This window comes from Anabrus simplex, chromosome 1 (assembly GCF_040414725.1).
Source record: "Anabrus simplex isolate iqAnaSimp1 chromosome 1, ASM4041472v1, whole genome shotgun sequence".
In the NCBI taxonomy this organism is placed as follows: domain Eukaryota; kingdom Metazoa; phylum Arthropoda; class Insecta; order Orthoptera; family Tettigoniidae; genus Anabrus; species Anabrus simplex.
In genome coordinates, this window is record NC_090265.1 from 868,229,709 (window position 1) to 868,255,601 (window position 25,893).

General features: G+C 39.1%; 1 protein-coding gene across 1 annotated transcript in view; it reads right to left on the minus strand.

The window, feature by feature from the left end:
* The window catches only part of LOC136857315 (serine-rich adhesin for platelets), a 410,754-nt gene that overhangs the window by 217,742 nt on the left and 167,119 nt on the right, over positions 1-25,893 (minus strand). The window lies entirely within an intron of this gene.

The window sequence follows — 25,893 nt, forward strand, 5'->3', positions numbered from 1 at the left end:
CCTAAATATCTTCATCCGACGGATTCCGAAAATGAAATAAATTGGGGGATTCAGGGAGAATTCCTACGTTCTCTTCATTACCAAGAAAACAAGAGCCCCACCAGGGCGAGCAATTCATATTAACTTTAGGAACAAGCAATTTAACATTAAGCACCATATTGGATGCTTCTTGATGTATCAATCCGAATGGGGGTGGGGGTTCCTGCGTGTAATTAGGTGATCTCATTGTATACTGTAACTTTAGAATAACTATAGTGGATTTTTTATTATTTATTTGAAAACGATATCGTAAGTGGTTTTTACAGAATAAATTATTTAGTGAAGGTACTCCACAACTATACCTGACAAGCAAATTATTACTCTAGGTTTTGCCAGATTGTGAGTCAAAGATAGCCCGTGGGAAAGGGCTTTGAACACCTTGGGATGCTATTGAAAGTCTCAGGATCGACTCTACAACTTGAGATACTAGCTAGCCGATAGCTGCAAGAGGCTATCTAACATACACAGTTGCTTAATATTTTCTTTCCCAGAATTATTAGTAAGAGTTCATCAAGTATGTGGTAGCAGAAGTTCGAAGATTTAAGTGAAAAAGCAGATGTAGTTACTTCCAGAGAGAATGAGTCACAATGAATAAATTTGGAGCCATGAACGACGGGCCAAGGCGCACACAAAGTTTTATCAAGTGCAGAGCTTCAGGGAAGTGGAGAGATTTAGAGGTTTTCTGTGGAGAGCCGGAAGCTTGGCGCTCAGCCAGCGAACCCAAGTTCGATCGCGACAAGTGGTTTCTACGAGCGAGATTTGATAACCTCCAAAAATAAATATGAATAAGGCCTTTAACATACTGCGCCAAACCGTCAGAACAGAGAGAAAGGGGTCCTACAAGGCTGCCAGCTTCCAGAGAGGAAAGTACGCTTCACACCCAAATACTTATCCACTGAGGTGTTGTGTTCGGATTAATTTCACCCTTCCCGAGAGGAAGGATTGGTTTCTCGTTACCCCGCATGGCAAAATGAGCCACAGATGACATTGGTCACAGCCGTGGTCACACTGCTCTGCCCATGACTGGTTTGATAGCTCTGAGTAGGGTTACACTTGCGTGATCTCGTCCTGCGTTGCTGCGTAAAATCTCGCGTCAGAAATGCACAGCACTAATTTGGACGGGACTGGCCACACACAGGTGATTTCCCCCTGCGGGACACGAGACAAGGCGCGTTTTGAAGGTCGCCCGCTCGAGAATGGGCTGAGGTCCATTTTGTTTGCGTGTTTTCCCGTTTAGTGCCTGGCTGGCTACACTTGCGGAATGAAAACGCCCCGGTACTGTGCTCTTGTTTGAATATTTCGTACTTTCTTTTTGCAAAATGGAATTAGACAGAGAATCATTTTGGAGGTACGAAAGTACCCGTGCCTTTACGATACAAAGGGCCAAGAATTAAAAAGCAGAGACATGAAGAGAGATGCGTGGTTATTAGTAACGGGCGCTGTTTTGAGGAGACGTTGTGGTTCTTTTGCTGATAGCATTTATCAACAAACAGAAAAGCATTTCAAATGAGTTCACGGACATTCTGTAATACTCAAAAATTTCTCTTGGCTGTCTTTTAGTTTATTGTGCAGGAACACAAATTGTCTACTTGATGACCAGCCACTTATTATAGGATGGATCCAATATTTTCTTTGACGACGACGATAACGATGACGACGAATAACCAACGTAGCACGTAACGCAACAACGGTGTTGTTATTTAATGTAATTCCTTCCCTATGCAGAGCAATGGCGATGCTTTGCTACTTTGCAATATGCAACACACTAATAAAATCGCTGCATGAAAAGTACGCAGTAACTCAGCTTGAAAAGACGCAAGTGTGGTCCTAGCCTAACACGCACGGCACATTGAAAGTGGCGTTCTAGAGCCGGACTTTCGGAGCTCCAGTTGGTTCCCGTTAATTTTGGGTCTTGGCTTATAGTTACTTCGAGAACTGACGATAATCATCATATTAAATCATAGGTGGACAATAAGAGAGCCCGCTCCTTGAGTTATCGGCATGAGCGCGGAAAGAGCAGAGGGCAGCTGACTTCTAAGAGTGTGTGCTGTAAAGCCTAGGTGTCGATGTGGAGTCAAGGCGCAAGCAAAGCCACCTGACCGAGTATATTATGCCTATGCAATACAATTGTACAGTTCGTTTGTCGTTCATTGTTTATGCTCAGGGGCGTAACGAATGCGACACGGTCCCGCCTTAAAAAAAAAAAAATCGGCACCCTCAAATTAATTTTAAAACTTAAGAATAACTAATACAAACGTAACGACAGCAAGTAGAACTAACGCAATATATTGCCAAATTATTTACGAAAAGAGGGATTATTCATTATTGTAAGATTATTTAAAAATAAAAATTCGGAACCCCTCAGATTAAATTTAAAACATGACCAACTAATACAAACGTAACTACATCAAGTAGAACTAATGCAATATTTGCCAAATTATTTACGAAAAAAAGCAATTATTCATTATTATAAGACGATTAAAAATACTGTTTTAATAGGTTTTATTTGAATGTCTCTGTGATTTAATGGTTAAGCTGCTGAACTGCCAATGTAACCGTACACCACTTAGATATTCGTTCTTAAAATTGATTTCATTTCTCAGTAACTGCAGAACTATAGTCACCGGGCGAGTTGGCCGTGCGGTTAGAGGCGCGCAGCTGTGAGCTTGCATCCGGGAGATAGTGGGTTCGAATCCCACTGTCGGCAGCCGTGAAAATGGTTTTCTGTGGTTTCCCATTTTAGCAGCAGGCAAATGCTGGGACTGTACCTACCTTAATTAAGGCCACGGCCGCTTCCTTCCCACTCCTCGGCCTTTCCTATCCCATCGTCGCGACATAAAGCCACTAGCAAAAAAGAAAAAGAACTATAGTCTGTAACCGATAGTGAAGTCACAGTTATAATATTTTATTCGATTACAACCCAGAAAAATATACGAACAAACTTAAATCCAAAACTGTTCAAATAAACCGCACAACTGATCAGGCCATGGTGTAAGTAAGTACACCATGTTATTAAAGAGTGCTCGTTCGAAACTGAGTAGACTGATTGTTACTACATCAAATTATTGTAGTAGTTATATTTTGTTGTCGAATAAATGTATTTAAGAAAGTTAAATTATAAGCAAATGTGCATAATGCGATCTCAGGTACACTACACATCAAGAAAGTATAATTGTCTAATTGTCTAATTTTGGTATCAATTTTCATTGCTGTAATTATTTTTGGATAATTTGTTGCAGGTCTTTTGTGAGGAGCATGTCGCGGTGTTTGAGAGATGGCAAGCTGCGCTGTGTTACGTTCAATACAGTACGATAACTGCGGCTAGATGTAACCGATTGTCAATTCCTCTAATGTAAAAACAAACTATTTATTTCATCGTGATCTGATCTTCTGACTATTTCTGTGCAGAATGAAATGCTTTTATGCTTTGGCGAGGAGTCTGCGGGGCCTTTTGAAGGCCCGCGTCCGCCTGCATTGCAGGCCCTGCTGGCCGTAATATTACGCCTCTGTCTATGCTGCATTCTTTAAAAAACTTTAATTTAGTTCTACTGCATTTCCATGTCTATAAGAACAGTCAAATGAGTATTTAGTTATCACATGTCAAAATAATGTATTTTGTTTCGGCAGCCTCGTGTCGGTAGATTTACTGGCACTAAAAGAACTCCGCTTCTTTTCCACTCCTAGCCCTTTCCTGTCCCATCGTCGCCATAAAACCTATCCGTGTCGGTGCGACGTAAAACAACTTGTAGAATCGGTTCTTCACCCATCTAAGAACCAATAATCGGCGAATTGTGCTCTCGGAAGACAATCTTTACACTCTGCAGAGAGTTAATGACTATGACGATAATGACTTGTAAACAAAAGGCTATATGGTACGCTCATCCGTTTGTGTGTATTGGTCTATTATTTGAACTATCACTATGAACTATTATTATATGAGTTTGCAGTATGAGAGGTAGTTCGGGATCTTCTGTTCCATCATTTCCTAGAGCGGAAGTGGAAAATTCTGAAAGTGAATCACATTTAGGAGTCGTTCTGGGCTGAAATCCAACCATTCAAGTTTAATTTCATTTAACGAATGTGCTTCAAGACTCCAAAATCTGAATATAATATGTTACAACATAAACCGAAAGACGAAGTAACTTCAAATTTCACAACACGATATTCATTTGTACGAATAATTGTCTTAGGGTAAATTACTTTATTTTTGAACTATTTACAACAAATCATTTTGTATTTAGCAATAGAAGGTAATTGAATCGGTTATTTGAGAAACCACACAAGTCAATTTTTTGGGCAAAATAGGCTTAATGCATATACGTAAGTTAAAATTGTATTAACCGGTACTCTTTCCATATTTCAGAGGGCAAGCATACATGTCCGCTTCATTATAAGGGTTTTACCGGGACCTTGAAAATTTTCTCCTAGCCTACTGTTAAGAGGCAGGACATATATCAGGAACGTAAATAACAGGCATGACAAGATATTCTATTAGTGTTATTGTAATAATTGATATTGTTAAGACAGACAATGTTGAAAAATGTTCTGAATTTTGACTTTAATGTTGTTGTATGAAGGGAAATTTAAATATGAAACTTAATTTCATAATTAAAGTGTGGTATGTAGTGCGCTTAAAATGTTGGTAAGCATTAAATGACCTAATTTTGTTATGTTTTTTGCAATCAAGAATTTATTTATTTGAGAAATCACACATGTTTTGTAACTTTCATCACTGTTATTGAAAAAATATTTTTTTAATGTTTAGAATCATTACAAAAAATCTGATAAATAATTGGTATAAAAACAGACACAAATTCCAAACATTAGAAGCTCTATGCGGTTTTTCCACTTCTCTCAAAACTGGTAAAAACTAGTAGCAGTAGTAGTGGACATGTGTGCTTTCTCAAATAACCAATTCAATTGAACTCAAGGGCAAGTTTACTCCTTTATATATTACAAAATACATTATCACTGTGTAATTAATAAAATTACTGTTATAAAACATTGAAATTGGAATTAGGCCTAACCTCTCCTAAAGTAAGCAGCGAAGTTGGTTTGCGAACCGTAGGTATCACCTTGAAACGTCCACAGTCCTCGACTAGGATGCAAACCGTAGAAGAAGCTAGCCCATTAACCACCAGCATTTTTACCAACTCTGTTCGAGTACGGACAAGTAAAACACGTTCTTAATTCACAATTGAAAATCTATTGGGCAATAACCCAGGCATACAATTAATGGACTGCTGATATCCTGTATTACATATCAGTACATCACTTTAAACTATACACTTACTTGTCGGATAGGAACAGGCGAGAAAGCCAGAGGAACTCTCCTGTGGGAACTTAATCGGTCATTAATCTTCCGATGGATGACAGCTCACCAGTAACTGTTTTTAACCATATATTTGATCTAAACATTATAAGATCCAAGGGAGGCTTCATATTTCTGAGCGTTCGCATTAGTCTATAGAATATTATTTCTTTCACCATATCAAACAAAAAAATCCGAAGGCAATGCTGGTTATGTGAAAATGATTTTAAGAATGATAATAATAGTAATAATAATAGTGAAAACCCCGAATGCCTGGAAAGGCTGGTCTGTGAGAAGCTGAGAAGTTTGAGAGAAAGATCTTTCGAAAGATAATTTATTTATTTATTTATTTATTTATTTATTTATTTATTTATTTATTTATTTGTGTCTTTATTAAGTGGCGAAGTTAGGGCTCTTGGCCCTCTCTTGCACTTAACCACATACATTTTTTTATTTTTACAGTATTAATCTAAAGTATCATTGTAATCAATTATTGTTATTGAGATATGTATGTCAGATAAGGAATTACAATAATACAATTAATTAAGGTTACTACTGATGAAAAATTATTGGATAAATAGAGAGTGAATAATAACAAAAAAATACATCAACTTATAACCTAAAGAATATATCTACAACTAGCTTAAAGAAAAACTTATTCAGATATAAGGCTAAAATAAATTAACTAGTACCTGTATGTTACGATCTGAGTTAACTAAAATCAATGTTACTATGTAGTCTATTTCTATGAACAGTCTATAGCCTTAAATGAGGGTAGTAAGAACGTAAATGGGATAGCCTAAGAACTTAAATCTAGTACGTCATTTTTGGTTTCATTCACACGTCATTCACTCTTACATTCATTCGAGTTAACTGTATGTACTCTGGAGGAATTTACGGTAGGCTGTTTTAAATGTCCTAGACGAGCAAGAATTTTTAATATCATCCGGGATCGTATTCCATAACCTTGTAGCGGAGACCATAAATGAATGGCTGTAGGTATTCGTTCGATTCGGTGCAATTTCAAGCAGTGATCCGGAACGAGTGTTAATTTCGTGGAACGAAGAAAGAAGCCTAAAATTGGACGACAGGTAGGTGAGGCTGTTTGAAGAAAGCAACTGATAGACAAGGGTCATTTGGTGCATTTTTCTACGGTCATTTAAACGTAGCCATCCCAACTTTTTGTAGTATGGTGTTATATGAGCATCATGTCGGAGCTGGAAGGCATATCGAATGCAAGAGTTCTGTACACGTTGTAGCTTTGTTGCTTGTTCACAGGTTAGATCAGTCAATAAACTGTCACAGTAGTCAAAGATTGGAAAAAGAGGTGTTTGTATGAGTTTTAATTTAAGGTCCAGTGGGAGAACATTTTTATGACGCTTCAAAGGATAAATAGATGCGTGTAATTTTCTGCACACATTGGTTATATGCTCATTCCAGGTTAGAGTCTCATTTAAGGTGACCCTGAGGTTTGTAACAATCTTGGAGTATGGCACTTCGGTATCATCAATGGTAATTGGAGGAGGATTATGATTACTATTTAGAGCACATAGTAATTTTTTGTGTCCAATTATTATGCTTTGGGTCTTTCGTGGGTTGATGAGTAAGGCGTTGTTCCTGGCGTACGTTGTGAGTCGTTGTAGGTCTGTATTCATATGCTGGATCACTTCGCATATACTATTTACACTGGTATGGTAATATACCTGTAGGTCATCAGCATACAGATGGTATTTACAGTGGACAAGTGGGGATGAAATATCATTGATATGCAGGCTGAATAATAAAGGTCCAAGCACAGATCCTTGAGGCACGCCAGATAATCTAATAGCCCATTTGGACGTAACATCGGTTACTGAGACACACCGACGACGATTTGTGAGGTAGGATATAAAGAAATTGAGCGCATTCCGGTCAACGCCAAGGAAGCGCAATTTTGAAAGGAGTAGTTGTATGTTGACTGTATCAAATGCACTGCTAAAGTCAAGGAGCGTGAGTACCGTCACCTGTCGCTTATCCATAGCAAGCCTGATAGCATCTGTTACCCGAAGGAGTGCTGTCGTCGTACTGTGGCCCTTCCTGAAGCCAGATTGCAACGGGTCTAGTAGTGAATGATTTGTGAGATATTCAGTTAGTTGCTCGTGAATAAGTCGTTCAAGGGCTTTCGCAAGCGGAGGGAGTATTGATATAGGGCTGTAGTCTGATGGATAAGATCGTGGCTGGACAATACAGGTTGCGAGGATGAGAGGAACTATGTCAGAAAGCAGATGGAATCCATCAAGTTCAACAGCCGCATATTTTTGTAGAGTGGAAGACAAGCGATTGTCGAAGAATTTTTTTTACCATACTCGATAGTAGACCTAACACATGTGATAAATGGTTCAGGGAGGTCAGAAAGGATCTGAAAAAAATTGGACCAAATCGTGAAGACATTATTAACAGAACCAAGTACCGACACCAGATCAATAACTTCAAGGGCTTTCGTGAAGAACAACAGAACAGCGGGTGGTCAGCAGAAATGAGACAGGTGGTGCTGATTACTGTTTTAGCGGAAGTGCAACTAGGCAACCATCCTCTATACTACACTAATCAGGGAGAGAAAAAATGGAAGAGATCCGACACTTCGAAAAATGAAAGTATCGGCCAAAGACAGGCAAGGGCCACGAAGGGCGTGAAAATGAATGACTCCCTAGCCCTCAGGTACATAATAGCGTCGGGGTCGGAAAGGAATAAGAGTTGACCAAAGAAGGTCAGATAGGATAGATAAAAGTGAGGAGACTGGCACAAGTAAGTGGAAGCAATGCCAGGACTCAGCTATGGGCCTGGTGGTCGCCAACCCACACTTCAAAGTTCAGAGCCTCTGGGGCCCCGTTTAGTCGCCTAAAATATGTTTTAAAGGTAGAGTTGCTGCCTGCTGAAGAGAAATGGGGCCAGAGAAATCGAGGTGTGATGAGGATAGGACTCTGTTTTAAAGTTTTCATGGTTGTATAAGTCATTGATGGGATCGAGGGGACATACACCTTCCAGTGTAAAAATATATCATTGCATTTTTACCGAATTAAACTAAAATGAACTTCCGCCTTCGCGTGTGTCAATTTTTTCATATATTTATAAAGTGAATTAACACGTAAGTACTCTCGTGTGATCAGAGTTGGTGGAAGTTTAAACCAGTCTGCCACGCCTATATTTATCCCTTGTTTTCTTAAAACTGTGTTTTTAAAACTCATATACGTCATAACTTGTACACTTCGATTACATTTTCCATGACTCTCCTTTATAGCGCTTTCTATAATCTCAACCTCAATCTTTAACCCGTATTTAATATAAAGTTTGTTATAGGATATTTTCTGATAAAACAATATGTCATAAATTCGAAGTTGTAAAAAATACATTTTCTTACTCTTAGAGTGAAAAATATCTCAGTCATTTAGGTGCAGATTGTTAATCCGTCTATTGACTTAAGAATGAAAACGAATTCCCTTCAAAATGTTAAAAATCTTGGAGGTAATTTAAAAACTGATGGTTTAGTGTAAATAACTATACAACTGACTTAGTTATGAATGAATCTTTACTCTCTTGTGATCAGCGTTGGTGGAATTTTAAACCAGCCAGCCACCCTACTCTTATCGCTTGCTTTTTCAAAACTGTGTTTAATGAAAACATTTACGTCATAGCTAATACAGTTTTCAAGATATTGGGGGGTGGTAGTATGTAAATGGAATGGATAATGTAGATTCGTGTGTATATGTATGTATTTAGCTACCAAACAACTTTTAAAAATAAGATAATACATTTTCCTCTAGATTACAGAGCAAGTTTCAGAGGTAAGGTACAATGAATTATATTGTGACTGTGCTTATAGAATTGGAGGATACTACAAAAGATGAATTTTTAATGGCGGAAGTTTTTTAATAGAATTTGCTTTATGTCGCACCGACACACACACGTTCTATGCTGACGATAGGATAGGAAAGGGTTGGGAACGGGAAGGAAGCTGCCATGGCCTTAATTAAGGTACAGCCCCAGTATTTGCCTGGTATGAAAATGGGACGTCCTGTAAAACCATATTCAGGGCTGCCGACAGTGAGGTTCGAACCTATTATCTCCCGGATGCAAGTTCACAGCTGTGCGCCCCTAACCGCACAGCCAACTCGCCCGGTATATCACTGTTTCTGAGATATGCTTACTTTGAACCAACTTCGTGACAACGGGGCCCCAGGGGCTCTGAACTTTGGAGCGTGGGTTGGTGACCACGGGACCCTTAGCTGAGTCCTGGTATTACTTCCACTTACTTGTGCCAGGCTCCTCACTTTCATCTACCCTATCCGACCTTCCTTGGTCAACTCTTGTTCTTTTCCGACCCCGACGCTATTAGGTTTGTGAAGGCTAGGGAGTCTTGTGGCCCTTGCCTTGCTTTGGCCGATACCTTCATTTTTCGAAGTGTCGGATCCCTTCCCTTATTCTCTCTGATTAGTGTTATATAGAGGATGGTTGCCTAGTTGTACTTCCTCTTAAAACAGTAATCACCACCACCACCACCACCACCACCACCACCACCGTGACAACGGACCCTCAATCCAGGATACTCAGCAATAACATTTGAGCAGTTTTATTTAAACGATAATTTAAAAATCACTCGAATTATTAGCGATATAGTTGAAGATTATGATTTTGTGGAGCAGAATTCATTAGTTCCTTATCGGTATCTCACAATGCTTCTTATACCTTTAAACCGCAATCAACGGCAGAAAGTGAAGTTTTTACTGTTGAGAAAAATGCCCTGCAATTAGGAATTAATACATGGTTTCTTTGTGACAAGCAGCCTTAAATGGATCCCCAGTGTCTATGGCGGGGCAGTTGTGGGTGGTAGTATGCAAATGGAATGCATAATGAAGCTCCGCGTGCATATGTATGACGATGCTAAATGGCCTGTTGGTATGAGTGCTATAATCAGAATGATATATATGCTTGTTTCTATGCACTGGGGTGCACTTAGCCGACTTACGAATGTGGGAATTCCGCCAACCATTTCCTCTGGGATGTAAACAGTGTCACACGATATTTTAAACCCTAAAATTGTTTCTCTTTTTGTTAAGGCGTCTGCCTCAAAACTCTTGGTTAACACTACTGTGTCCCGAAGGTGATATAAAGGATCTCGAAGGATTACACATGACATGTTTGACCTCAGAATGAATGTACTGTATTATATCCTCGCTGAAACGAATATTCCTGAAACATCCATCCACGTTCTAAAGAATTAAAATAAGTTCCTTATTATTTGTTGGCTCGAACGATTCGATTGGGCCGTGGGTGAAAATACTGAATACTGTTATATTTCGGTCGCCAGTGGTGCGGAGAAAGTGTACCTGCCTTTTAACCGCAGTTCCGAGGTTCGATTTCCGGATCGTCCAATCAATGTCAATGGAACAGGTTTCACTGAGCCTCGTGAGACCAAAGGTTGCTAAGACGAGAGGAAGATGGCCTGGTCATGAAAGCCAAGCAATACGGCTGAGGATGTGGATATACTGACCACGTGACAGGCTATCTGGCTGGGCATCTGTCGTCTTTACTTCACGGACTATAGGTAACACGGGTTTGTTTTTCGTTTTGTTATATTTCGACCGAAAGTAGGCCAACTTTCGGTTCTGTTCAAGGCGAGTAGGCCTACTTGATTTAATTCCTTCAAACCTGGCATCCAAAACGAAGTGATGATAACACTTGACAAGAAGACAAACTATTTACTACTGAATTTAATGATAAGCAAATTATCACATGACTGATTTTTCTCAGTCATCTTCAGTAACTGTTGCCGAAAGAAATAGCTTGAAAGCGTTGTAACGGCATCTTGAGTAACTGTTGCGGAAGGGAATCGGTTGAAAGTACTCCAACGTCCATCTTCAGCAACTATTGTAGGAATAAATCGTCCGATAGCGCTCCAAAGGCATCGTAGGCAATTGTTGCGGAAAGAAGTTAGATAGGATGGTTGCCCAGTTGTACTTCCTTTTAAAATAATAATCACCACCATCAGCACCACCGGAAAAAAGTCGAAAGCGCTCCAACAGCATCTTCAACTGTAGCGGAAAGAAATAGGTCGAAATCGCTCCAACGATGGAAGATATCAGTTGTAAGAGCACCCAGCGGCTGTATTCAGCAAATGTTGCCGTACCCTATAGGCAACTTAAGCGTTTGTGAGGACGAGGCCCTGAGATAAATTCTAATGATGAAGACGGCACAAATACCCAACCTCCGAAACAGAGGAGTTAACCCAACCGGGAATCGAACCCGAGGCCCCTGGACCAAAAGACATGAATCCTGACTGACCACAGCTGCTAGAACACGGTGCTTTTCATACAGAGACGTACTCTGTGGTTCTGGCGGAAAAAATATATACAATATTAGCAAGTGGCATGGAGCAGAGGAATTAACCCAACCGGGAATCGAACCTGGGACCCCTGGACCGAAAGACATGGATCATGACTGACCACAGCTGCTAGAACACGGTGATTTTCATACAAGGGCGTACTCTGTAGTTCTGGCGGAAAAAAAAATATAAACAACATTAGCAAGTGACATGGAGAATAATCTGAGAGAGAATAGGAACGGATAATAGGCAGAGTGATGGACATGTTTAAGAGGAGGAAGAGGATATGATACCTGGTTTAAACGTAAAAAGCTGATCTTGACACTTTTATCTTTAGGAGCTGAATGTTTGGACTCAAGTGCCTATTATTCATAGAAATATTATTGCTTATGAATAACACAAACTGAATGTAATACTCTCCGAATATCTGCATCGAGATACAGTGAAAAAGATGGAAATTAAAAGTAAACATAGCAGCTTGTATGAAAAGTAATAGGTAACTCTAAATTCATCCATCCAACATGGAATATTTAAATGCTGTTGGATAGTGATTGTATTATTACTGAAATGTGATTAAACAGGATTATATTTGGTTTGACGCTGAACAAAACTCATTTCGTAACACTATTATTCCAAATAGCTGTGAATATTGAAGTGTTACCTATAAAGTTGTATTTTCAGAATCATGAGATAGGATAGGTATTTCCATACAAAAATTATCTGATAATACACTTTCCTGATTGAATTGGTCATGTGAGAAATCCTACATCTACTGAAAAATGAGATAATAAAGAAAAACTGTATTCAGTGAACAATGGGAAGTTACACGTATCCACTCTTGTTTGTTATCGAGCTTTCTCATGAAAAAAAAAAAAAAAAAAAAAACCCAAAATCCATGTTGCAACAGCCCCCCGAAGGGCCTTGGCCTACCAAGAGGTCACTGCTCAGCACGAAGGCCTGCAGATTACGAGGTGTCATGTGGTCTGCACGACGAATCCTCTTGGCCGTTATTCTTGGCGTTCTAGACCGGGGACGCTATCTTACCGTCAGATAGCTCCTCAATTGTAATCACGTAGGCCGAATGGACCTCGAACCAGCTTTCAGATCCAGGAAAAAATCCCTAACCTGGCCTCCTTTCTCATGAGGTACAGGCAATTTCAAATGTTGTTCACATGTGGGTTGAACAGAGATGGATGCACTTTGAATAATTGTTTGAGATTATACAGGGAGTATAATTTAAGACTTCGTACTTCTGGTGACAGACCGCGGCAATGTGGTTTGTGTCAAGCTTGGCGTGATAAGAAGTATTGACAGCTGGTGCAGCAGATACTTAGCTCCCTTGCTCAGTTCCCTAGTAACTATTGGACTTTTTAAGGTGTGTTATAAGGTTATTATCGCGATGGTCAAGTACACTACAGCGCAGATAATTTTATGTTCGAGTGTTACATGCACAAGAAGAGGAAACCAGTTAAAAGGTGCCTTAGAAAATTGCGTAGACAGTTTCATGGTTCGTCAGTACCATCAAAACGTTACGTGCAACAATCGTTCACATGTGGCGTAGTACTGGTTCCGTAACTAAAAAAAAAAAAAGAGGGAAGAAGAACAGCTCTCACACAGGAGAGGTTAGCAGATATACGGGTAAAGATGGAAGTCAGTCCACATAAGTCGCTTCGTAGAGGAGCTCAGGAAAATGCCATTTTACATTCGTCAGCACGTAATGGAACAAAATGATCACGTTTACGATTTTACTGGTCTCATTCAGTCCGTATTTAATTTAATGGCGTATGGCATCCGGAGAGGCCTGGTGCAGGTCTTTTTCTAGTAGACGGCTTATTAGGCGACCTGCATGTCTGTGAAGATGAGGCCCTACCTAGGATGACTTCTAATGTTGAATACGCCACACACACCCAGCCCCAGAGCCATTGGAATTAACCAATTAAGGTTTAAATCCCCGTCCCGGCCGGGAATCGAACCCGGGACTCTCTGAACAGAAGACCAGTATGCTGGCTATTCAGCCAACGAGTCAATTCAGTCCATTGCAAGAATGAGATTTTGCAATTGGCTAATGAATAGTGTTCACGACAGTATCGAGGATCGGAACTTAATTTTATTTTATTTATTTATTTATTTATTTATTTATTTATTTATTTATTTATTTATACTTATTTCTCCTGAGCATGTATATAACTGGTGTGTTCAGTTTCGTTTAGTTTCTATAGGCGTAATCATGCCGCTTCTTTGAGACGGTTACATCCGCTCGCCATTGCGGGCACTGTGCTCGCTGTCACCTATTCTCTCTGCTCCTATTCCTCGATACTTCACTGCGAAGTCTTTAATTATACTCGCTATACAAGCACATTCTATTCATGACTTTTGAACACAAGCGTTTTAACAGTTTGTATATGAGTATAAAACATTTCATTATTACAAAATATATTTTTTTAACAAAGACTGTACATTTGTTCATTTTTCAAACTTCAGTACGGTAATAAATCTTCCACTTTCTGGCCGGCTGTCCGTAGACAGTTTTTAGTGTTGAGGTATATTTTTAGTCCAATGGTCCCTATCCTCAACATTATACAGACATTTAAAATCCTCGTCTACAGTGGGCCAATTGCAGATTTCATCAAAGGATATTTCCATTTCCTAATAATAATAATAATAATAATAATAATAATAATAATAACTGTTACCGTGGTTGGTGGATCAGCAGAGGTGAAAGAAGGTGCCGGGGTGAATGTGTCTAACTACCAAATCAAAGTTAATTTAAAACTTTAACAAGGTTATATTTTCTGAGTTTTAACAATCAATAACAACAAAATTTAACAGGATCCAATAATTTTAACTCTCTTGGGCTACAAGCCCCTAGTTTTACAATTTCGAGCTCCTAGCTTCACGCCCAAATTTGTTCAAGGGCAGAAATCCCCTAAACAACATGGAGCACTTGCTCCCACTTTACAATGTCAAGCCTCCCAGAGGCATTCCAGCAACACTAGAAAAGAGCTGACACGCTCTCAGTTTTTCAAGCCTATTCAAGGCAATATCAGAAACTTGCAATTATTGTCCATCAAGGCACAACATACAAAAATGAAATAGGGGTATCTCGTACCCAGCCTACAGGGCCTTCGTGTAGAAGAAATAACAGATAAATAAATGACTCGAAAACAAAATGAAAGGAGGCGAATACTAGCACTCCTCGATGTAACTTCTTAAAACCTAACGGGCACTAGGCTGATGAAACAGGGGCTATTCCCAAACTATGGAGGTGACCCGTATAAGAAATAAATTTTAAAATAAGGAAGAGAAGAATATCAGTTACCAAAACGTAGTCACCTCAAACCAAAATGAAGGGGAGCTCAAGAGGGTAAATCACTCTCAATCCCCGAATTACAGTTACAGATTTTATGAAGTTTTTACATAAACCGACAGAGAATTACATGTTTAGAAGAGTAGGTTACATTGTAAAGGTTTCGGACGTTCCCCGCGCGTTAAACTGCTGAGCTAGCAAGAAATAAAGATGTTAAAAAGGCCATTACCTTGCTGAAGACCTGCTGCCTGATGAAAGAGGCGCCTCCCGCCTCCTGCTTTACATTCACACACTTAGTTAGATGTTGATCAAGTGGCCAAGAGACGTGAAAATCCGCAGTTCATAAACCCTCGGGGAAAGTTCGAGACCTTTCATGAATAATCAAGCCACACCCTCTCACTTTTATTGGTAGATGAAAAAGTTACACACAAAATAGAAGAAGAAACCTGTGACAGGCTGAAAATTAATTACAGAAATTAGGGATTGGCTGAATTCAAAACTGGCGGAAAGAAAGGGTCAATATTGCCAACCCAAAAATGAATGAACATAATTTAGTAAAGGACAAACTTATGAATACAAAATTTCTTCAAAAAAGTTCCTTAACTTCGCACCAGGGTGCGTGATCATAGTTTTTTTTAGCAGAGACATCTATGAGATAATGTCTACACTTCTTGAAGAACGGAAAACAAAACAAGTTGAAATCCACACAGTACTGGCAACTTCATAATCACAAAATTAAGGTAGTGACATCTTCTGAGCAAAAGCTTAAGGAGGTCTAGTTTTAAGTTCAGTGTTTCTCCTATAGAGGAGGTCTTATTGGCGCAAGATTTAAATGTGCGGCGTAGAGGTGTACCTCCCGGTGCAATAGTAATAATAATAATAATAATAATAATAATAATAATAATAATAATAATAATAATAATAATAATAATAATAATAATGGATTTAAGTCCCACTAACTACTTTTACGGTTTCCGGAGACGCCGAGATGCCGGAATTTTGTCCCACGGTAGAACTTTTACGTGCCGGTAAATCTACCGACACGAGGCTGATATATTTGAGCACCTTTAATTTTCACCGGACTGAGCCAGGATCGAACCTGCCAACTTGGGCTCAGAAAGCCAGAGCCTTAACCGTCTGAGCCACTCAGCCGGCCTGAATTTCTTCATCTGAAGGTATACAAGGTTGAGTTTTCTTTTGCCCATGATTTTCTTTACGGGAATACAATTTTGCAGATATCTTTTTCTTAGACTCGATTTTATTTTAATTTATTTTATGTTAACTTATTTTATTTGCGTTAACTTTGGAGAACATTTGAAGGTCTTTATACATACAGTAGTTATGGCTGTTTCATCATTGGAGTTTAACTTATTATCAGTAACCGAATCTGTCTGTTATTGGTTATCAACTATTCAAAGACAATTTGCCGGCGATCAGCTTGGTTAACCGAGAACTGCTGTTTAAGGAGACACTAACTGAGCTGCGTATCAGATTACTCCTATTACAAAATTATGTTCATACCGTCAGAGCAACCGATTCAATTGCAATAAACATTTGTATACACAGATAATTCAGCTCATTTAACAAAATACGATGGTTAAAGAAAACCACTATTAACAATATTCTATTCTAAATGAATGAATTCCTAAGCCTTAAATGTTCATCGATAGGTACATTTTAAAACTAACTATTGAAGTAAGAGGTTTCAAATTAGGCACACGCAGAGAATAATGCACACATTACGATTCAACGAAACATTCTTGGTCTAGTATTACAGTTTACATTCAAAAATGATTTTGTCCAAAAATGTTATAAACAAGAAATCATCGAAGTTATTAACTAACTAAACCTATTATAAAAACTAAACCTATTATTTAATGTTCAGCAAATTAAGGTAAAACGATCTGTAAACATAATCTAACAATTCCAAGTTAATTGATGCAGTAATTTTGGAGGTAACGCACCTTATTAAAATGAAAGTTGTGAGAAATGGCCACTGAATGAAGTCCAAACATTGTTAACTACAATTTTGATATCTTTAATGGTTTTCCAGAAAATTAAAAATGAAATCAAGCCTGAGTGTGAATCCGTCGCATACGGTGAAGTGTGATCTTTTCATCCAAGTTAATGCTACCTTACGCCGCTCAAAATGCGACCTCTTTATTTCTCCGTGTTATACATGTTAAATGCATCTTTTGTCAGAATTCTAGGATAATTAGACATCTAAATGTGTAATTTACAATTGTTGCGTTGCTTCATTGAAGGGCTAGGATAGGTTGATTAACAGAGGAATGGATCATTCGTAGAATTGACATCCGGACCCCAAAATCGCGGTTTCAAACCCAGCAAAGTTGGTCAGATATTTTTAAGGGTGGAAAAAGTCCATTTGACACGCTATGTGGTTCGATGTCGGCACGTTAAAGATCTCTAATAATAATAATAATAATAATAATAATAATAATAATAATAATAATAATAATAATAATAATAATAATAATAATAATAATAATGTTATTGACTTTGCGTCCTACTAACTACTTTTACGGTTTTCGGAAACGTCGAGGTGCCGGAATTTAGTCTCGTAGGAGTTCTTTTACGTGCCAGCAAATCTACCGACACAAGGCTGACGTATTTGAACACCTTCAAATACCACCGGACTGAGCCAGGATCAAACCTGCCAAGTTAGGGGCAAGCGTCTGAACCGCCTGAGCCACTCATTCCGGCGAAAAGAGCTCTCTAGTGACACATCTGATAGAGAAAACCGGAACATCAAATCTGACATGTAGACAACTTAAATGCCGCCAAATCTAAGAGCCTCCATATGGTGGGTGAGGCCGTACGATTATTATTATTACATTTTCAGTATAATATCTTTCATTTTAATAATTTAGCTCTTTCTTTCAAACTGAGTTGGCAAAACTGAAAGGAGGAATTCTTTAACGTACTGGAAGCTAACGACACAGAGTTACCACAATGAACTTCCTCAAACGCTATCAACCTCAACTCTGCTGGGAACTGAAGGACAATGGCCGATGGCGCCACTGAGCCCGGCTGTTTATACTGTACAACTAGGGACGTACCAAACAAATTACAGTTACCACACTGAACGGGATATTACACTGGAGTGTACATTTCAACTTCAAACATTTAAGACATCCTGAACGTACCTGTGTGACGGCATTAATCGAACAAAGTGGGTCGAAACGTCTTTGTCTTGAAATATGAAGGCACAGCTTGAGAGCTCTTGGACTAATTGTCTCGAGCTCGCTATTGTGTCTTGCTCTCAGCCCGGTATTCAGCAACTATGCTCCACAAACACAGCACAGACAAGGATCCCACACATCGATTTCAAGATTTATGTGCGAGCTAGTTTGCAAATGACACAATGCTAGACACTATCATGTGCTTATGAATTCTATGTCTGCTTCACTGGAAAACGGTACTTCCATCTGTAAAGTGAGAGTGTTTATATAAAAGAAAAGTGGCACCATTACTGCCAGCATTGTGAGGATACGAGTGTCAAATAGGGTTACGATTTCTGCAATCTGTTATATTCTCCAACTTATAGTAGTCAAGGATTACGTGTATTTAGTTATTTTTCAACAGACAAAAATAATTGTTTCATTTCTGTTAGAGGACGTTAAGCTTGCTTCATTTGAAGAGAAGTTTATAAATCGTTGTTTGAAGGGAAAGTACAACGATATAACCATCCCCTCTTAACAATAATCAAAAGAGGAAGTGGAAGTTGTTCATCTCTCCGGTGTAGTGGTTAGTGTGATTAGATGCCACTCTCGGAGGCCTGGGTTCGATTCCCGGCTCTGCCACTTAATTTGAAAATCGGTATGAGGGCTGAACGGAGTCCACTCAGCCTCGGGAGCTAAAATGAGTAGATGGGGTCGGGGGTTCGATTCCCACCTCAGCCATCCTGGAAGTGGTTTTCCGTGGTTTCCCACTCCTCCAGGCAAATGCCGGGATGGTACCTAAGTTAAGGCCACGGCCCTTCCCTCTTCCTTGTCTATTCCTTCCGATCTTCCCATCCTACAACAAGGCTCTTGTTCAGCATAGCAGGTGAGCAGGTGGACGAGGTACTGGTCCTCCTTCCTAGTTGTATTCCCCGACCCAAAGTCTCACGCTCCATGATACTGCCCTTGAGGCGGTAGAGGCGGGATCCCTCGCTGAGTCCGAGGGAAAAGCCAACCCTGGAGAGTAAACGGATTAAGAAAGAAGAAAGTGGAAGTTGTCGGACTCTTTAAAGAATGAAAGTTGTGGCAAAAGAAAGGGAAGAATCACAAAGACCGTAAAAAGAAAAAGACTAGGCTTCTCAAATCTAATATTGTTAGAGTCGGAAGAGAACAAGACTTAGACAATGGAGTCGGATCGTGAAGATGAAAATGAGAAGCCTGTTCAAGATAAATGAAACCAATGCCAGACTCAGCTAGTGATCCTGTGGTCATCACTCATACGCTCCAAGTAACTACCTTAAGAATCTATGTATAATGATGACAATAATAATTGTTACGGAGTTATCCGTGGTAGTTAGAGGTGAAAGAAGGTGCGGGCGGGAATAGGTCTCAACTTACGAAATTAAAGTTAATTTAAAACTTTAACAAAGGTTATATTTTCTTTGCAAAATCAACAAATGACAACAAATAACAGAGATGTAACAGGTACCAAGTAGCAGGTTAACAATTTAAGAATTTACAGAGCCCCAAGATTAATTTCTGAGCTCTCAGCTCACCACCACAATAGTTACAGGGCAGAAAACCCCTAAGTACAAGGAGCACTTGCTCCTAATTACAATGTTAAAATGAAAAGAGCAGACCCGCTCTCAATTTTACCAGCCTGTCAAAGGCTACAACAACCTTTATTCCTAACTGCCCTTAAGGCACACATACCGTGAAACAGGGGTATCTTGTACCCAACCTACAGGGCCTTCACATGAAGAAAACAAACAATGGGTTAATTAAATGGCCCAACAAACCAACTTGACTGGAGGCGTAGCTTGCACTCCTACATGAAACTTCTTAAAACCTAGGTGGCACTCGGCCAGTTATACAGGGGCTAATCCCATACTATGGAGGTGACACGATAAGAAAATTTTATTACATTAAGAAGAGAAGAAAAACGGTTATGAAAACGTAGTCACCACAAAACAATATGAGTGGAAGCTCGAGAGGGTTAGGCACTCTCTATCCCAATTTGTAGTTAAAGAGACGAAATTTTACCAAATGTCTATTACATTTTAAAGATAGGTTACATGAGAAGAGTTTCGAACCTGCCCCGAGGGTTAAACTGCTGAGCTAGCAAGAAATAAAGTTATTAAACGGCCATTACCTTGTGGATGAACTGCTGCCCGAAGAAGGAGGCGCTTCCCGCCCCCTGCTATATATGTTTACACACTGCGAAAGATGTTACTGAAGTGGCCCCGAGACAAGAAAATCAGCAGTTTATATACCCTCGTGGAACATTCGAGACCTTTCATGAATGATAACAACCCGCCCACAAACTTTTATTGGCCGACAGCAAAAACAGATACACAAGACGAAGAAGAAACACCTTATTGGTGGAAAATTAATTACAGAAATTTATGATTGGCTAATTGAAAAACTGGCGGATGGAAAGGATTATATTGCCAACCCACAAACCACAGAACAAAATTTAGTAAAAATAAAACTTAGGAATACAATATTTCTTCAGGAAAGTTCATTCCATTGCACCAGAGTGTGTTACCATAGTTTTGGGTAGCGACATCTGTTAGAGAAAGTTCAAACTTCTTGATACGGAGCAAACAAACACAAATCAAAATAGACACAGTTCAGAACACTTCAAGATAACCAATTTTACAGTAGTGACATCTTCCGAGAAACCGTTGAGTTAATACAGTTGTTAAAGTTCAGGGTTTCTCCTGTAGAGGGATTCCCACTGGCGCAATATTTGAATTCGCGGCGTGGAGGTGTACCACACGGTACAATAATAATAATATAATAATAATAATAATAATAATAATAATAATAATAATAATAATAATAATAATAATGGCGCGTAGCTTGCGATGAGTCCTGGTGCAGGTCTTTTGAGTAGACTCCCTATAGGTGACCTGCGTCTCTGTCTAAGATTAATTCTTCTATTGTCGAAGATGGCACGAGCACCCAGCTTCCGAGCCAGAAGAATTAACCAATGCAAGTTAAAATCCACGAACAGATCGGGAATTCAACCCGGGACCCCCTGGACCAAAGGCTAATATGCTAACCACTTAGCCATGAAGTCGGACTATGTAATATAATTTGCTAGCACAAACAAATCTTTATCCAGAAATTGAAACGCATCCTTCATTAGATTAAAAAACTTGAAGAATTGTGCTACAAACATTTCCATCCTCACATCGTAATCCTCGGTCCTCATACGCCAAGGGTTCGTGATTATTTATTTATTTATTTATTTATTTATTTATTTATTTATTTATTTATTTATTCATTTATTTCTATTTCTGTATTTTTCTGAATGCTTCCATTCAATCAGAATATCGTCATTTATAGAATTTTATGACATAATCTTTCAAACTTGTATTCTCGAGTTTGTGTCATTAACACCGAGCTCGATAGCTGCAGTATGCAGTATTCGGGTGATAGTGGGTTCGAACTCCACTGTCGGCAGCCCTGTAGATGGTATTCCGTGGTTTCCCATTTTCACACTAGGCAAATGCTGGGGCTGTACCTTAATTAAGTCCACGGCCGCTTCCTTCCCACTCCTAGCTCGTTCCTGTCCCATCGTCGCCATAAGACCTATCTGTGTCGGAATGACGTAAAAGCAACTAGCAAAAGTGTCATCAGCGGTTGTTAATTTTATAACATTCTTTCACAATTCTCCTTTTTCTCAGGTTATTCTACCAGTTTGCTGTCCTTCAATTAACATGCTTTCAAAATTCTACTTCCTCTCAGATTATTCTACCAGTGTGTTATCCCCCGTTAACATACTCTGGTGTAGTGGTTAGTGTGATTAGCTGCCACCACTGGATGCCCGGGTTCGATCCACAGCTCTGCCACGAAAATTTGAAAAGGGGTACGAGGACTGGAAAAGGGTCCACTCAGTCTCGGAAGCTCAAGTGAATAGGTTCGGGTTCGATTTCCACCTCAGCCATCTTCGAAGTGGTTTTCCGTGGTTTCCCACTTCCGCTCCACGCAAATGCAGACATGGTACCTAACGGCCACGCCACTTCCTTTCCTCTTCCTTGTCTATCCTTTCCGATCTCTCCCCTCCCCCGCAAGGCACCTGTTCAGCATACCACGTGAGGCCGCCTGGGCGAGGTACTGGGACTCCTCGCCAGTTGTATCCCCCAACCCAAAGTCTCACGCTCCAGGACACTGCCCCTGAGGCGGTAGAAGTGGGATACCTCACTGAGTCTGAGGGAAAAGCCAACCCTGGAGGGTAAACGGATTTAGAAAGAAAGAAAGAAAGAAAGAAAGACACATACTTTCACATCTCCTGATTATTCCCCCAGTCTGTTATCCTTTCACTTATATGTAGTCTGGCTCCTTGGCTGAATGGTCAGCGTAATGTTTTTCGGTTCAGGGGGCCTCGGGGTCGATTCCCAGCCGGGTCGGAAATTAAAACCTTAAACGGCTAATGTAATCAGGAACTGGGTGCTTGTGCTGTCCCCGACACCCCCGCAACTTACACACCACACAAAACACTACCCTCCATCACGGTAACACGCTGTTTCCTATACACGGCAGATGCCGTCCGCCTTCGTCGGAGGGTCTGCCTTACATGGGCTACACACGGCTAGAAATAGCGACACGTAATTATTACTTATTCTGACAATTTCGTTATTCCCTCATGGATATGATTTTCATTTATTCTGTCTTTAAAATTATTCTAGTAGTTTCCCTTTCACTCATTCTCTCACTCGCCCGTACGCATATACGCAGTTTTCTTATATAGTATTTTCCTTTACAAAGAATGAGATAATGGCGATTGAAAGAAAAATAGTAATTATGTAAGAACATATCGCTGTACTTCAATGTAGTCGCTTGCTCATTTTATATGCTATTAGCTTACCAAGTCCTCAATATTCATTGCCAGTAACAGCAACAAATTTATTCAATGTTATAATAATTAAATAACTATTACAACAGCGCTACAAATCTCATTAGAGTTCAATGTGACTTCTGTGTGAAACAAGACCGTTAATAATTGGCTACATGCGGTCCGATGATATTAAATTTTAAATAATTGTATTTTAACGCTATTTGGCACTGCACATTGCTGTTTAATACCCCAGTCCCTTACAATATTTGGAGTTAGTGGATTGAGAACTGGACCTATTATTATTATTATTATTATTAATTTAATTATTATTAAGGTTGTTTGTTTAACGTCCCATTAATTTTTTTTTACTTTTTTCAGAGACGCCGAGGTGCCGAAATGTTGCCCCACACGAGTTCCTTTACTCGCCAGTAAATCTGCCGACATGAGGCTGACGTACCTATTTGAGCACCTTTAAATACTACCAAACTGAACTGCGATCGAACCCGCAACTTCAGCTAAGGAGGCCAGCACTCTACCGCTTGAGTTATTCAGCCCGGTGGTCCTCTTATTCTAAAGATAGCAGGTTGGATCCCTGCTCAGACAGTGGAATATTATAGTCCCATGTCTGTGAAATCACTCGGATGTAAAAGAACGTGTTTAAGAAGGTATTTAAGATTAGTTTAAGCGTAAATGATTAATTTTTAACTATCAGAAAAAAATAATCACTGACGGTTTTAACTGTTTATGGTATATGAAGTGACGTAAGTGTTCCTAAGCTCATAAAACTAATCAACAATAATATTACATTGTCTGAAATGGAAACAACTAGAGCAACTGGAAAACTTGAAGACAACGTTTCTGAAAAAAATGTATTATGTGTCTCAAAATGGTGTCCAGACATGGACATTGGCGGTCACCACAAAATCATGGACATTTGCGGTCACTGAGATATACTTGTGTCCACTCACAGTTATTCCAAGCAGTCATAGGAGATTTGCGGTCAATGCAATCAATCTCAGGGTATACCCACTAACCTGCCTGGGCTCCTGCTCCTGCTCCGAGGCATTGAAATACCCACATACAGACAAGTCTACTGAACGTAAGTCAAAATTTAAACCAAACCACTTGTCATATTTTGCAACACAAAATTTAAATTCCCTTATGCAAATTGGCAAATTAAAAGTGATAACTGACATAATGGGCCAGCATAAGATTCTCATTATGTGATTACAGGAAATTAGAAACATCGATCAGGACGCACTGGAATATCAAGCGTACAGACTCTACAAAGGTATACCAGGAAAGAGAGTGACAAAAATATTCCCCAGTTTGCAACAGGCTTTTTGGTTAGCTTTAAAATAATAAACTCTAAACAAAAGTTTAAATCTCATTCCTAAAGGATCTCCACACTTACGATAAAAACAGCTAATAAAATTTATACCATAACTAATGCACGTGCTCCTACCAATGGTAAAAATAACTCTTCAAAAGACCGTATAGAGATAGAAAACTATTAGGATCTACTCGACGATATCCTAAATAACATTCCTAAAAACCATGTTAAAATATTAATGGAGATTTTAATGCCCAACCAGGAAGAGAACGTAGAAATCGTGATGTAATTGGTAAATGGCCTTGCTCAGAAGAGAACAAACAAAAATGGTCAAAAAACTCATTGATCTTTGTAGGAATCATGGCCTAATATCAAAATCTACATATTATATTAAGAGAAAACCACAACAACTGAAAATGGAAACATCACGATTACACTAAAGGTGAATGACAATTAGATCATGTATTTATGGATAAATTATATCACAAAGAAATTTATAATGTCAGGGTTCTTCGAGGAATAGACACAGGCTCAGATCATTATGTAGTTAAAATTAAAATCAAAATAACTCCCCAAAGGATACTACAATAACAAGCCTATAAACCAAAAAGGAAAATAGATCCTACACTGCTAATTAAAAATGAAAATTATCAAAAAGCAACAGAAAAACATAGATGATCTAGTTAGTAGACTGCAGCAAATTGCAGAACTGGCTGCAATAAAGCTTCGTAAGAAACATCAGTGGTGGCATAATGAATGTGATGATATTATTGAGAAACGACACAAAGCGTGGTTATTGCAGCAGTCCCAAAAATATGAAGCACCTTTCCAAAATTTAGTTAAACAGCGGAAAGATACAACAAAAACCTTCCTGCAATAAAGGAAGTTTACACAGCACTGAATGACGTGAAGAACTTTAAAGCACCTGGTGAAAATCAGACCTTTGCAGAAATTTGGAAATATGTTGGAAGTTCAGCAATAATTGCCATTAGTAAACAACTACTCAACATCTGGATTACACAAAAATTACCAGAACATTGGACAACAGCCATCATCCATTCATCTCAATAGAATTAAAATACAATTTGACAATGGACTAGGAGAATATCAAGCAGGTTTCAGGCCTTGGAGGAGTTGCCCTGACCAAATTATGAGCCTCAAACTGATAATGGATTACGACAGAAAAAGAAATAGAGATAAGGTGATAACATTTATCGACTTCAGGAAGGCCTATGATTATATTCACAGGAAATCTTTATTTAAAAAATTACGACACATGGGATTATATCCTAAATTAGTAAATATGATAAAATTAACTCTTACAGAGACCAAATCAAAAGTAAAGTTCAGAGGCGAATTATCAGACCCATTCGAAGTAATTACTGGGTTACGGCAGGGTGATGGTTTATCACCTTTACTATTTAATTGTGGACTAGAAGTGATAATGCGAGAGTGTTTTTTTTTCAAGTTGCTTTACGTCGCACCGACACAGGTAGGTCTTATGGCGAGAGTGATTT